The sequence below is a fragment of the Thunnus albacares genome, chromosome 5 (assembly GCF_914725855.1).
Source record: "Thunnus albacares chromosome 5, fThuAlb1.1, whole genome shotgun sequence".
Classification (NCBI taxonomy): domain Eukaryota; kingdom Metazoa; phylum Chordata; class Actinopteri; order Scombriformes; family Scombridae; genus Thunnus; species Thunnus albacares.
The window spans coordinates 17,435,204-17,449,290 of record NC_058110.1 but is presented as its reverse complement, the minus strand read 5'-3'; the positions used below and the strand labels follow the sequence as shown (position 1 = coordinate 17,449,290).

Sequence of the window (14,087 nt, the reverse complement as noted above, 5' to 3'; positions counted from 1 at the left end):
ACTCATTCACGCCAACTCCCCCTCTTCAGCAGCAGCTGTATCTTAATCTATTGTGTGTATGTGTGCAGTGCAGTATGTTTATGGATGTTGTACAGATGGTAACAAGTCATTGTCAGGCGCAGTGCCTTCCCTCCCCTCCAGTCCCTCGAATGGGTTCATCTGGGACAAGCTGCGGGCTACTGAGGCATGGAGGGAGGGAGAGCAGGTTCACTACACCACTACCACACACATATGCACTTGCACGGCATGAGAAGATGAAGATATATACATACTCACACACACGTAGATATTCTGTGAATTTGGTCATATCTTTGTGCAGGATATGAGCACGTGATGTCAAAGGATGCACAAAGATATAGATAAGCCAGCCACACAAACACCAGACATGCATAAACATCTCACGGAAACGCTCACAGCTTTTAGCAGCTGCTTCTGGCAATTCACTTTTCTACATCATTAACACAACTGGTGGAACATTGTCTATTTTCTGCCATTGGGTAGAACAGATGTGTAACAGGCTGCAGAGGTTGACAGTAGGCAGCTGGATGGCATGCAGCCAGGTGAGTGCCTCCTTTTCACGGGCACACCTTCACAGTCTGCTGCGAGCGCTGCCCCACCCTTATTTTCACTTCCCTTGATATCTCCTTCCGTGTAAATATCCCTTTCACTCTCTGTCTCCTGTTGATATTTGAATCTCAATTTCTTTCTTTCTTTGCCCTCTTTTCAACCCTTTTCTTCTCTTTCCTCCCCCTGAGATCTGTAGTTTAAGATCACCAAGCTCTGTCATTGCCCCTTCAAAACAGACCTACTGCAGCTGCAGGCGATAAGATTGGTAGACTAGAAAATTGTTGTAGTCTGCTCCGCTGTGGTGTTCACCATAAAGCTGAGCTTCATCCTCCACATCAATGAAAATTGTAGCAGCACATTGCAATCATTGGCTGTACTTAACATTAAGCCACTCAGCTATTAGCTGGGGGAGGGGAATGTAAAGAGAAAACGAATATTCATATTAAAGTAGCATGGCAAAGGGATATGTAAAGCAAAGCACAGAATTACCCTCAGTTTGCAGAAAAGTGCATGATGCAATCATGTTAGCAAAGCAGAAGATTCAAAGTATATTTTGCATTATTTATTTTTCATTGTAAAAAAAAAAATGCCATAAATATATAGAGATGCAACAGATTTAAGGTGCAGTTCAGTACAATTGCAATTGTAAAAAAAGACAAATTTATCCAAATTACATTTAGTTTTCTATAAACACAAATACCAACTTTAGGCATATCAGATATCAAAATATTATAAAATCTCAAAGAGTGAAGTATTTTAGTGTAATCATGACCAATAAAGTGCTCAGTGGCACACAGTACTGCTGTATATTCAATATTAATGTCAGAGGAGACCCTGTTGCATGCAATGCACTGAATGTTCATTCACAAAGATAAATACACAAAAACAAAAGAAAATAAAAATTTTCTCTAAAAGTAATGTGCACCAACAGGTTATCCATGACACTTTTTCTTTCAATACTCCAAATTTCTTTAAACAATTAAAAGTAATGCAGCACTATGGTAGAGTACAATCAACCACAGCCCCAACAACCGCTGAAATAAAGCAGTGTTTAGACATTTGTCTAATTATTATTTTTTCTAAACTAAGTGTGTTGAAACAGCTGTAATTCCTAAACACCAACATGCATGACGAGATTAGAAATTTCCACAGAAAAGACAATTTGATAAGAAGCCGTTAAAGTGATTTACATGAACCAGGATGTCATGTTTTACTGCCAGTAAAAGATGAGGCAAAGGTGCGATTCCATCACAAGCCACCTCCACCTAGCAGCCTAATTAATCCTCTCACCCGCTCTCTTTCTGTTTAACGACACATTCTCCGTCTCATTGCAAAAAGCTCCTCTTACCTCCGCAGGGATGCTGTGTTCCTCTGTCAACTCCTTGCGTCCTTTTTTTTCTCCCCCTCTGTCTCTCTTCCTTATCTACTTGTGCCTTTTTCCTCCTCTTCTCTATGAAATTGATTGTGCCCCTCTCCTCTCTGCTGATGCTGCAGTGATAGAAAAACACACCCTCCTTTGGCTGCTCTCTCTCTCTCCCTCCCTGACTCTCATTGGCTGCCTGTTAGAGGTGACATCACCCATCTTCTCAGTCTGCCTCCCTCCCTCCTCCTCTGTTCCCTCCCTCCCTCATTTTCTCTTCACCTCACTCTCTGTGGATTCTGACCATTCCTTTATTGTACCCCCCCACCACCTCCTCCTCCTCTTCTTCCATCCTGTCCTCTATCTATCCCTCTGTCCTCTCTGTCTCTTCTTCCTCCCTGTGTACAGTCTGGATTATAGGTCCAGCTGCTCTTCTTACTGCTTTTACATTCATCCATGCAGTGCCAAGCATAATAATGCATGCTGAACATTAGCATAGAGCACATAGCCTGTGGCCCTTCAGCACTTCTTCTCCTTTCTCCTCTTGCACCAATCTAGGAGCTAATACACTACAGGGGTGAAATAATGGCCATACGAGGTTTTGTGTTAGTAAGCTCTACGCTCCACTGGGCTCAACTTTCATAAGCTTTTTTAATTTATTCTGCCAATAAGACATCGACTGGGGTTCAGTTCATTATAATCAAAGGCATGACTGGGATGAACGTTACATAACGCTAGTGAATAAAAAAAAGTATGTCAGGAATTACTGTTGTCTCTTTTGCATCTTTGCATCTCTGAGAAGATGCAGAGATGCACTGATTTCTGGGTAATCCAGAGGTTGTCTGGCTGTTGTTGTGACAAGATAATACGATTGTTAAATGTCATCGGGTGACATGACGACAGAGATCTAGAGATCTTTTTTTTTTTTTATCTCTTTGCAACTTGATCACTGTCAAGTTAGATTACATCCGAAATCCAGCAATATAAACCTGCATTCTTTTTGTTTTTAAAGCGCTGCATGAATTGGCAGCACTTTAGATTTTAAACCTCTTCTGTTCCTATTCCACCTCCAAACCCCGCTGAGATCCTCTAAACAATTACTCCTCTCATTTCCTTTCACACAGTTAAGATCTGAAACTGAGCTTTTTCCAATGTTGCCTGAAGACTGTGGAACAGTTTTTCCATCTCTGTTAGGACTTTAACATTTTAAATAATGTCCTAAGATGACTCTTAAATTTCTCATTCTATTCATTTTTTTTGTGAGGGAGCATGTATAAAAATCATCTAATGCAAAGACTGTACTAGATTTAGTTACTACATACTTTCCACCTGCAGTCCCTGAACAGGTAGACACACTTGTTGTTGTAACTAAATAATTTCTTTTGTTCTTTGTTTATGGGCATTATGTTTCCTTTTCATATTTTCATTAGTCATGCTAGCAGCATGACTCTGTGGATAGTGATGTCAGTCTGTTGGTCATTCGGTCCATCACTTTAGTCCAGATTGAAATATCTCAAAAGCTGCTGGATGGATGAAATTTCATACAGATATTTGTGTTTCCCAGAGGATGAATCCTAAGGACTTTGGTGATCTCTTGACTTTTCTTCTAGTGCCACCATGAGGATGACATTTGTAGTTTTGAGTGAAATGTCTTGATATGAAATTTGATACAAACTTTCATGTTCCCCTCAGGATGAATACTGATCATTTTGATTAGTTTTTCATCTAGAACCGTCATCTGGTCAAAAGCATGCTAACACACTGAACTAAAATAATCAGCATGGTAAACATTATACCTGCTTAACATCAGCATGTTCAAATCCAAATTCGTGCAAAGATTATTGGCCAACCTGCAGCACACCCCTTTCAAGTAGCTCACAGCAAGAGCGTGCTCAGACTTGCTAACAGCATCTCTTGTGACTCCTTGCATGTGTTCAACAGAGAATACCAACTTCTGCCCTCTAATAGGTGATTTAGAGTCCCTCAATCTACAGTAAAGGCAGCAGGCTGAAGAATGCTTTTATACATCAGTCTGTCCTGTTGCAAAACCAAGATCAGTGTGCTGCTGATTGAGATCTGAAGCTAGAGGATATGTGTCATGATGTGTATCTAAGTACAGCCTCACAGAGTCACTAGATAGCTGCTATTTAGAATAAATCAAGTTATTGTTTTAATTTTAACCATCTAATTGTATTTTTTGGCTTCATTAAAGCACCTGGAAAAAATTTGTGTGTGCTTTATAAATAAACTTCAGTTAAATTACATGATTCTCTGTTGTAGATTGACTGGTGCTAACTCCTACAAAAAGTACACAAACATTGATATACAGATGAAATTTGACATGTTTATGTTCCCCTCAGGATGAATTATTAACTTTATTTAGCTTTTCATCTAGCACCATCATTCATCTTGTCAAAGTCTACCTCAACTGTACTTTTAATGAATGTTAGCATGCTAACATGCTAAACTAAAATAATTAACATGGTAATCATCATACCTGCTTAATAGCATGTTAACATTGTCATTGTGAGCATGTTGATGTTAGCGCAAATCACCACTATGAGTACAGCTTCACAGAGTCGTGAAAACTCTACTAGTTAAAATGTTTTTTGTTTTCATTTTAAGCATCTAATTGTATCTTTAACTTTATTGCAAAGTACTTTTGACAATATTTGTGTGTGCTTTATAGATAAAAAATTCATTGATGTACAGGCAAAGCAGGTTTATTTGTATAGCACATTTCAACAACAAGGCAATTCAAAGTGCTTTACATCGAGCATAAAAGGCATCAAAACAGAATATGAAAGCAACACAAGTAAAAAGACATAAACACAATTAAAAAGTGTTAAATTTGGAAATAAAAAGAAGCTAAAAGGGAATCAGACAGATAAAACGAGAATAAAAGTTACAGTGCAGTGTAAAATATTAACCCTCAAATTTGGTTTAATAAAAGGCAGTGGCAAACAGAAAAGTCTTCAGCTGTGATATAAAAGAACTGAGAGTTGCAGCAGACCTGCATTTTTCTGGGAGTTTTTTTGTTCCAGATATGTGGAGCATAAAAACTGAACACCACTTCTCCATGTTTAGTTTTTACTCTGGGGACAGAAAGCAGACCTCTCCATAACAACCTGAGAGGTCTGGATGGTTCATAATCTAGCAGAAGATCAGAAATGTATTTTGGCTCTAAACCACTCAGTGCTTTATAAACCAACAGCAATATCTTAAAATCAATTCTTTGACAGACCGGAGGCCAGTGTAAAGATCTGAGAACTGGAGTGATATGATCCACTTTCTTGGTCTTAGTGAGGACTCAAGCAACAGCGTTCTGAATCAGCTCAATTTTTTAGGGAGACCTGTGAAGACAGCGTTACAGTAGTCAAGTCTACTGAAGATAAATGCATGGACAAGTTTTTCCAAATCCTGCTGAGACATAAGTCCTTTAATTCTTGATATATTCTTCAGGTGATAGTAGGCTGACTTTGTAATCATCTTAATGTGGCCGTTGAAATTCAGGTCTGAGTCCATGACTACACTAAGATTTCTGGCTTGGTTTGTAGTTTTAACATTATTGATTGAAGCTGAGTGCTGACTTTTAAACGTTCTTCCTTGGCTCCAAAGACAGCTACTTCAGTTTTGTCTTTGTTTAACTGAAGAAAATTCTGGCACATCCAATCATTGATTTGTTCAAATGTCTTGGACCATAGTCCCCTGGTGATATGGTTATGTAAATTTGTGTGTCATCTGCATTACTATGGTAACATATTTTGTTGTTTTCCATAATCTGAGCTAGTGGCAGCATGTAGATGTTGAACAGGAGAGGCCCCAGAATGGAGCCTTGGGGAACTCCGCATGTCATTTTTGTCCGCTCAGATGTGTAATTACTTATAGACACAAAGTAGTCCCTGTCCTTTAAGTAGGATTCAAACCAGTTTAGTACTGTGCCAGAATAAAATTTGATCTGCTCCTGAAATAGGGAAGGGAAAGAAAGGCTGGGGTGTGAAATACACGTATGAGAACACATTCACACTCCTTCCACATTTGTTCCTATAAAACTAACACACTCAATACAGCTCAGGTAATTGGGGCAGCAGCATCATGTCCAGTCAGAAAACCCCTATATTCCCACTGAGCTGCTGCAGTTTGTCTTTGTGCCTCCAACCTGAGGCTGCCAGCGTGCCCATCTGCCATTGGTGCCCGAGGATCTGCCAGGCATGCAGACAAAAGCTGCTGCAGGAGCAGACACCATGGGAATAATGATTGATGGTGCCAGTTTAAATAGGTGAGAACCTCCGTCATTATCCTCAGGAGACGCTTGGACGGCTGAAGAAAAGCTGAGAGTTCAGGGTCAAAACTGTGGCTGGATGGACGCCAGGAGTGGAGACAAAAGCTGGGTGACAGATCAGAGCAGAACATGCCATGGACACGACCATGCTAAATTAATTTAGAATCATATACAGCCTTTTCTTTTTACACTAGAAAGGCAATCAGTAGGTCAAAGTAGGATAGCTAGTTGATCTAGAAACAGAGATCTAAGATACTACTGAACTACATTATGAACAAAAGGCAAATATGCAACACAAATGTGATTTTTGTCATGAGAAAACTGGACCTTACTTTGTCAACAGGAAGTTGTTAAGATTTAATATTCAATGTGTTTCTCTGTCTGAGTCTTTTCATCTTCACAGCCTCTGTTAAAACCAACCTATTAAAAGAAAAACCAATGCTTGGAGGATAGAGCAAAATTAGTATCCAGTTTGTAGGAAGTCTCACTCAGACAGATCAATAGAGATAATGTCTTTCCCGTCTCTTTGTGATTGTTTCACCTCTACACAGCCAGAGTTTCATGTTAAAGTGAGAAGAGCAAATCCATCTCCCTCCCTCCCTGACCTCTGTAGTATAAACTTATCTGTGAGGAGACATCTACCTCAGCTGTCACTCCCTTGTACCTACTGGCCGGGCTTTCACTCAAAACCATTCATCTGTGAGAGACTTCTTACTTGCCCTTGCAAAAGCTCTCCGCTCATTTTCCTTCCTCCATGACTCGACTGTAAGTGAGTCAGGTGGCAGGGTGGCGAGAGAGATGGAATGATATATGAGGAGGAAGACGGGAGCGAGAGGGAGAGAGAGAGAGAGAGAGGGGAGAGGGAGAAGGGAAGGCTATGAATGAACAACTTAAGGTCCGCAGTAGCAGGGAAAACAGATGCAGTCAGCAAAAGACAGAGAGACAGTTCCATCAGCTTAAAAGCGAGGGGACGGAGGCAATATAGTAAATGGCTGCAGTGTGGGTGTGGAGGCTGAGAAGAAGAGGGAAAGACGTAGAGATGAGAGATGCAGAACACAACAGATTACAGAGGAAAGGGAGAAAAAAGGATGCTGTGTCACAGAGGATGGTGTGGTGGACACACAAATATATTCAGACAGGTGTCAAAAAAGATAGAAAAATGGATACTGTCATGCCCTCAAAGGTCCATTGGATCTCTGGGAAAATAAAGTAAACAAAATGTCCCACAAAATTAGGCTGTAGGTACATTGAAGGATAAAGCTAAAAAAGTGAAAACAACAGAGACTGATGCAACATCTGCAGCAGTGGTGGAATCAGGCTCCAATGGAGGCCTTATAGTCAAGAGTGATATAAAGACAATGAAAATGTACATAATACAAAAAGAGAAAGTGTCTGTACTGTGTGTGTTGTGACAGTTAATTCAATTAAATCTTTAAATCTTTGAGCAGATAGACAATACAAAAGGAAGCTGAGAAGTCAGTGATCAGTATTAAGGTCTTGACCAATAATGATTGGCAAACACAAAATGTTCCAGGGAAAAGTCAGCAGAATATCAGGAAATATGGAGGAATGAGTCATCATTGTCAGTTAAAGTCAAATCACTCTGCAACAACACCTGTTGCCCCTCTCGATTAGCTTTGTTATTCTGCGAGAAATCCTGCTTATAAGGAGGAACTCAAACATCTCATTGATTGCGCTGCATTTTATACATTTTCCTTCTTTTTGGGGAGAATTGGTTCATGAATACAAAGAGATGGAGCAGAGAACCGGAGTCAATACTTTGAATGTGAACATTCAGAGAGACTTCAGAGACAGAAAAACCATTTTCAGACTGTTTTTTTACTGTCTGTTTTAATCTTATTAAACCAAAAAAAAGAGACAAGAACAGAAAAAACAAAAAAAACATAAAAACAGGAGCAAACACAAGAATCCAATCGATCCCCCCAAAACATACACAAAACTAGAGCAAGAAAAGATTTACAACCAAACAAAACACACAAAGTACAATAAAGCATGAAAATGCATATAAACCAATACATAAATAAATACATAAAATGATGATGGTCTGGACTAGTGCTGCAGCTTCCTGCTTCTCAAATGTGAGGATTTCCTGTTTGTTTTTTTATCATAGACCTTTTTCACAGCAGATATTTTGACTTGTTATTGTAGCGAAAGCACAGGCGTTACTAATAACATTAACGACGGCGCTGCTGTATTCAAGCCTCCCAGTAAGACATCATGTCGGTGTGACAATGAGCCAGCATGCACAATACCAGGACCCTGAAGCTGAAGCAGCTAAATGGAATTCAGCCATCATTCATTTTATTACTTACACCTGTGATTTTCTGCTGTGACATGTCAAAACAGGCCTATTGTAAGTTGAATATCTTTTGGTTTGAACTGACACAGCAAGCTCACAATAAGCCCTTTTTCACAGGAGCCTTTTATACTGGGACACTTGTTAGTAGTAACTCTTGTGCTCTTCCTGCTGTGACAAGTCAATATGTCTCCTATTGAAAAAGGCCTATTGGCTCAGAGAACATGCGATTAACATTTTTCACTATTTTTTGAATGATTGAACAATAAAAGTAAATCAATATTGAAAATAATTATTTGTTGCAGCGCCTCACTGGAGAGCCAGGTAACACAGATTCACAAGAAAGTATAGCAAAGTGAGAACGTGTCAGGAGTGTTGAAGAGATGCTTGCAGCCACAGAGCATGAGAGGGGAAGATAAAAAGATAGCAGTGAGCCAACAGTAGGGGGAAAAACACAGAAAAAAAGAGCATTGATATGACAGTTTTACAGAGAGAGAGAGAGAGATGACAGGCAACAGAGCCAAAGATAGAACAGGAGTGAGAAGTGGACAGCCAGAGGTAGATTCAACAACTCTTTGCTCCTAGAGCGCCTGTCCACTGACTGCATGGTTGGCTGCTGATGTGGTCGGCGTTTGGAGATTCATTGATCCGGTTAAAGTCATTAGGCCAGAAGGTCAGCCAGCCGTCTCTGACCCGGCGTTAATCACTCACTAATTGAAGGGAAATGACTCTGATTTAGTTTCCTGCCATGGTTAGAGTGGCCCAGCTGCAAGATATGACCAGCACTTCACTCACCAGGACACATCTCATTATGTGTGTTAACTTCGTGTAAATAGCTATGAGTCAGCCTCGGACAAATGTGCAGTGGTACACCAAAGGTTAGAGCACCACCAAAGACAAATTGTCCTTACCAGAGAATGAAAATGAGGCCAGCCAGTCGGAGGGGAAATGGGAATTTGCAGCTTATGTGTACTCAAATTTCAATCATTGATATTCAAATAGAGGTTTTTTGCATAGATTTGTTTCTGCGCAAACAGTCCAACATATTGTTAAAGCAAAGGAATGACTGGGACTAGTTTACTGCGTTTCTCTTCAAAGTGTTTTCCTCCAAAAATAGAATATAATCATTTACTGTCCCTTATCTGTTAATACAATGCACCATGTCTAAATTACATCATTCTATGATTTGCATTTTTTTTAATGCAGTATAATGTGGTAGCCATTAAAATGTCACCAAGGGGAGATATTTTTTTTATATTTACAGATAAATAAGCTCTTTATTTCAGATGCTGCCATTAAATCCCACTCTAGTTACTCCCTCCTACTATATTCCCTCTCTGTTAATGCTTTAACAACATTACTTTCCTCAGTAGTTGGCGGCTTTACATGATTTGTACTATGAAAGGGCTGAATTTCATCCAGTGGATTGTCTCCTCTAAAATGCCACAATGCTGTGCCTCTGAGGGGAGGTTAGGGAGAAGCTTGGAGGGGAAAGGGCTGAAGATGTAATCTGGTAAATAGATAGCGACCACAGATACTTGGAAGCTCAGAGGTAATAAAGACTTTGACCTTTACAGTAGACAGACTGTCACTTCTGGTTTGGGTCTGGACTCTGTGGCCTCGACTCTTGTGTCTGTGACCAAAGGCCAGCCGATGTGCACCCACCTGCGCCCAACTTTTTTTTCTTACTTTTTTTCCCCCCCAGCTGACTCTCCCCTCCTCCCTGAAGGACAAAAACACACACAAATACATCAGTACATGAATGATAATATGAATGTGGAGCTCAAAGATTTGTCACTATGTATGTGTGTATGGGGGGGGGGGATCAGCTCGTCTGTTCCGAATAGGCATACAGTCATTTCTGCAGCTCTCCTCCCTGGTCCTCGTCCTCACAGGCACAGAGCAGAGACAGCAGCCTAATCAGGAGGTGATGACAAACCCGACAGATTCACAACAGCATATAACACCCTTCCTAACCCGTCTCACTGCTGTCAAAACTGAGGGCTGCTCCTGTCCACCTTGATATGTCAAGCTTCTCCTTTATCTATACATTTTGGAGCTCAGGCTTCACAACATCCGCTGCACAGAAATCTTGAGGTGTGAAAAAGCACAAAATCACAAGTTTGAGCCTGATAAGCGAGCTTCCACTGGGATAGTTTTATATTTGGAACGTCTATCATGAATAAAGCACACTGAATTAATAAGGAGAAACAATTATAAGCTGTCAGCGTGGTGTTCACACACTGTAAATAGAAATACTGCTAGAATCCAGTGTTTGCTGAAGATGAATATTCATCAAGTCTTGCCTTTTCCCTTCCAGTGCTTAAGAGGATCAAGAAACTCTTAACTGGGAAGAAGCACAAGTGGATGAGGAATTGTGCAAAGAAAGGGTTAAGCACTGTCATCAATTTTCTTCAGTGTAAATATCTCTCTAGCTAATTAGAAACATTAAACCAATTACTCTAATGAACTGATTTTGTCCCTTTGCTCGGTCGGGTTCTATGCTAAAGCAGCCTTTTATCATTTTGCTCTGAGTGCTGTAATATCTTGATTTATTCCAGAGACACTGAAGACAGCGGCACTAAAATGTATTAGGCTGAGAGCTCTCTGGCTCATACACAAAGTAGTCAATAATGAAGTCCACTCCGCAAGGCTTCATTTCCTCCTTAGCTCCTCTATCACTATTATCTGTGCACTTTGTTTACTAACAAAAAGTTTCTATTTTGTCTTGTGTGGCCCTTTTATGGAGTTCACTCGCCTTTTATTCCTCATGTTGATGTAGGGTGGAGTCAGGTAATGTGGGACATCAGGTAAAATGGGACAAATAAGGTTTTACATCTTGGGCTCTTTAAATATGAGCAGCCAATCACCAAACATATTATGGCATTGTTGCTACAAGTGTCCTTTACACAAAACAATCATTTAGATTAGTCTAAGATAACTAGGATGGACGAAGATTAAAAATGTAATAAGAGAAGTGCAGCTAAAACAATAAGGGTATAAAACCAAAAATGGTTGTAGGATGTTGCATATTATTAACTGTTTGACTTATAATCAAAATATTTTCACAGTACACTTTATTTTTTATGGGAAAGGGTTTTGAGTGACTGTCCTATTTTATCTGAATGCATTAAAATCATGAGTTGTTATGCTATTGTGTGCTGCCCTGTCATATAACAGGTTACAATTGTATTTCATGTTTGTTTGTTTTTTAAATGCTTAAATCCACTTATCAGTTCAGACATTAAATCATTAATGTAACCTAACTATTCATTAAAAAAAAGAGTGAAAATTGTAGGCTAATTAGGCCTGTAAGGAATTTACAGGCCTAATTAGCCTACAATTTTCAATCGGCCAATTTTCACATCAGCCTATTTGAAAACAACCATCTGTGACTGTCCCATTTTACCTTACCAGCTGTCCCATTTTACTTGAACATGTGATGGGAGTGAGGAAGGGTTCTTGATGTGGTTGAAGGTCCAAAGCTTCTAAAGTATTTTACTTGTCAACATATTTTCTTTATAGAAATAGAGCAGAGGTCCATAACAAGTTTTAAAAGTTCAGAATTTAAGTGGTTTTCTTGGTAATCTACCAAAAAGTGTCCCAAATTACCTGACTTCACCCTATGAAAGGGCACCGGTGGCTCCAGACACAACAAATAATTTCAGTTTGTGCAACAGTCACCCCTAAATTGTTCCCAGAGCATGAAAAGGCAAAAATCAGAGTGACTTTGCTGGAAACCAAAATGCACTGACATGGTCAAAGTGTGACAGAGAACATCCTCTTCAGTCTGCGTATGTAGTCTAATGATCTCCACCCAGTGGTGGGGCCAGTGTAGTGCATCTAAACGGCTCATTTGGCAGCACCGTTCGTATCTCTATTTCTAACAGACAGTTGCAGAAAAGATATTCAAAGTTGCCACATCATTTCTTCAACAGGAAATGTAAAACCTCCTGAGTCCAACACAGAGAAGTGAACCCGTTTGTGAGGAAACGTATGTATTGTGTAATCTTTTTTCAGGAAAATTCCCTGCGTGGATTCATTTTTTTTTCTCCTTTAATTGCAAATCAAAGCCTCCACACATCAACAGATGCTTACAGAATATGTAAATCAAGCGTGGCCAATAGAAAATTGCATCTGTGTTTCATACATATGGGGGGATGTATGTGTGTGTGTATGTGTTGGTGGGGGGGTGCTTAGTGTGGGGTCTGAAATCCCTGCATGACAGCACTGTAATTTCATTTATCACGCCTCAGCACACACCAAATCAGACATGGACGCTCCCTATTCAGCAACCGGTGTGCAGGCCTAGATTTTCAGCGGGGGGTTGGGGTGTGTTGGTGGGTGGGGGGTGGCCACTGGCTGGCTGTAGTGGTCTGTGAGGGATTCGATTTCCACTGTTGTAGTGGGCCCTCAAGTGGAACAAATTCAGCATGCGAGAGCTGGTACAAGAAGATGGACACACAGGGGAGGCGTGAGAGAACGAGAGGTGGTGACAGGTGCAAACCGCAGACATGTCTAGGGCTTTAGTGCAGGAGCGAAGAGCCAAACAGAGAGGAAAACCCAGAGAGGCAGAACAAATAAAAGTATTCTTTAACTGAGCGTTGTGGCTACACGAGAACACAGAAAGTAGTTAGCTGTAAATCCCTGGTGACAAAGACTTTCTTGATGAGAACAAAGAGTAATATAGACTGGTTTCCAGTAAACTTCAGATAAAATTCCATCTCCAAGAAGCTCATGAACAAGTCCTTGCAGGTGCTGATGAGTAGAAATGTCTGTACTCTGCTTTTTAACTCCCACCATTGTAGACAGTGTTCTTCTGGTAGAGCATCTTCAGACAACACGCTGTCAGTGTAGGGGTATTTCTCATGTTTGTTTTTAAAAAACCTCAGAGATAATAGCTCTCTATAAGGTCTACTGTGAGGACTACATGGATGCCAGGATTTCTTGGTAATCTCATAAATGAAGATGTGATCTACCAGTTTACAGATTTCATAAATAAGTCTTCATCTGGTCACAATTAAACATTTCCAACCGTGATGTGTTGCATGAATATTTGGTCTGTACGACTGCTGTGTCATCTTCAGTTCGTCAGCAAACAGTGGCCAGGGAGGGACAGTGTGTGACATAATCAAGGGTACAGACAATCATCTGAGACTGGAGGGCAGACTGGGTCAGCGTCAGCAAGGGAAATGACAGCGCTGCCGCAATGAGCTCCTGTTATGCTCCCAACTAATGGATCTAATTCAAAAGGTTTCTGGCAGTATTTGAGAAAAGTGCTCTAGGATGGCTTCAGTCATTCATTACATTCTGTCATCTGGGACAATTTGATTTACTGGTGGGCTTAATGTGAACTATGAGATTGATTCACTTGCAACAGAATCATTGGGGTGGGGATTCAATATTTACATCTGTATGCTGCCAATAGAAACTATTTTCTATTGAGAATTGTCCGATAATTAACAAGTATTTTGGTGTGATTACACACATAACTGACACATTTGATCTTGATGAAATGAGATCACTGCATGATTGAAACACTGTTAAAAGAGACAATGGAC

The 14,087-nt window shown here is 40.2% G+C and overlaps 1 protein-coding gene across 4 annotated transcripts in view; it reads right to left on the bottom strand.

The window, feature by feature from the left end:
• l1cama (L1 cell adhesion molecule, paralog a) overlaps positions 1-2,062 on the bottom strand; it is a 45,465-nt gene extending 43,403 nt beyond the window's left edge. For 3 of the 4 annotated variants that reach the window (XM_044352067.1, XM_044352068.1, XM_044352069.1), the window contains exon 1: positions 1,916-2,061. The gene's annotated coding sequence lies outside the window, so the exon portion shown is untranslated. Of the gene's footprint in view, positions 1-1,915 lie in introns of all 4 variants that reach the window. The other variant, XM_044352064.1, reaches the window with a different exon arrangement.
• Positions 2,063-14,087: the final 12,025 nt, after the last annotated feature.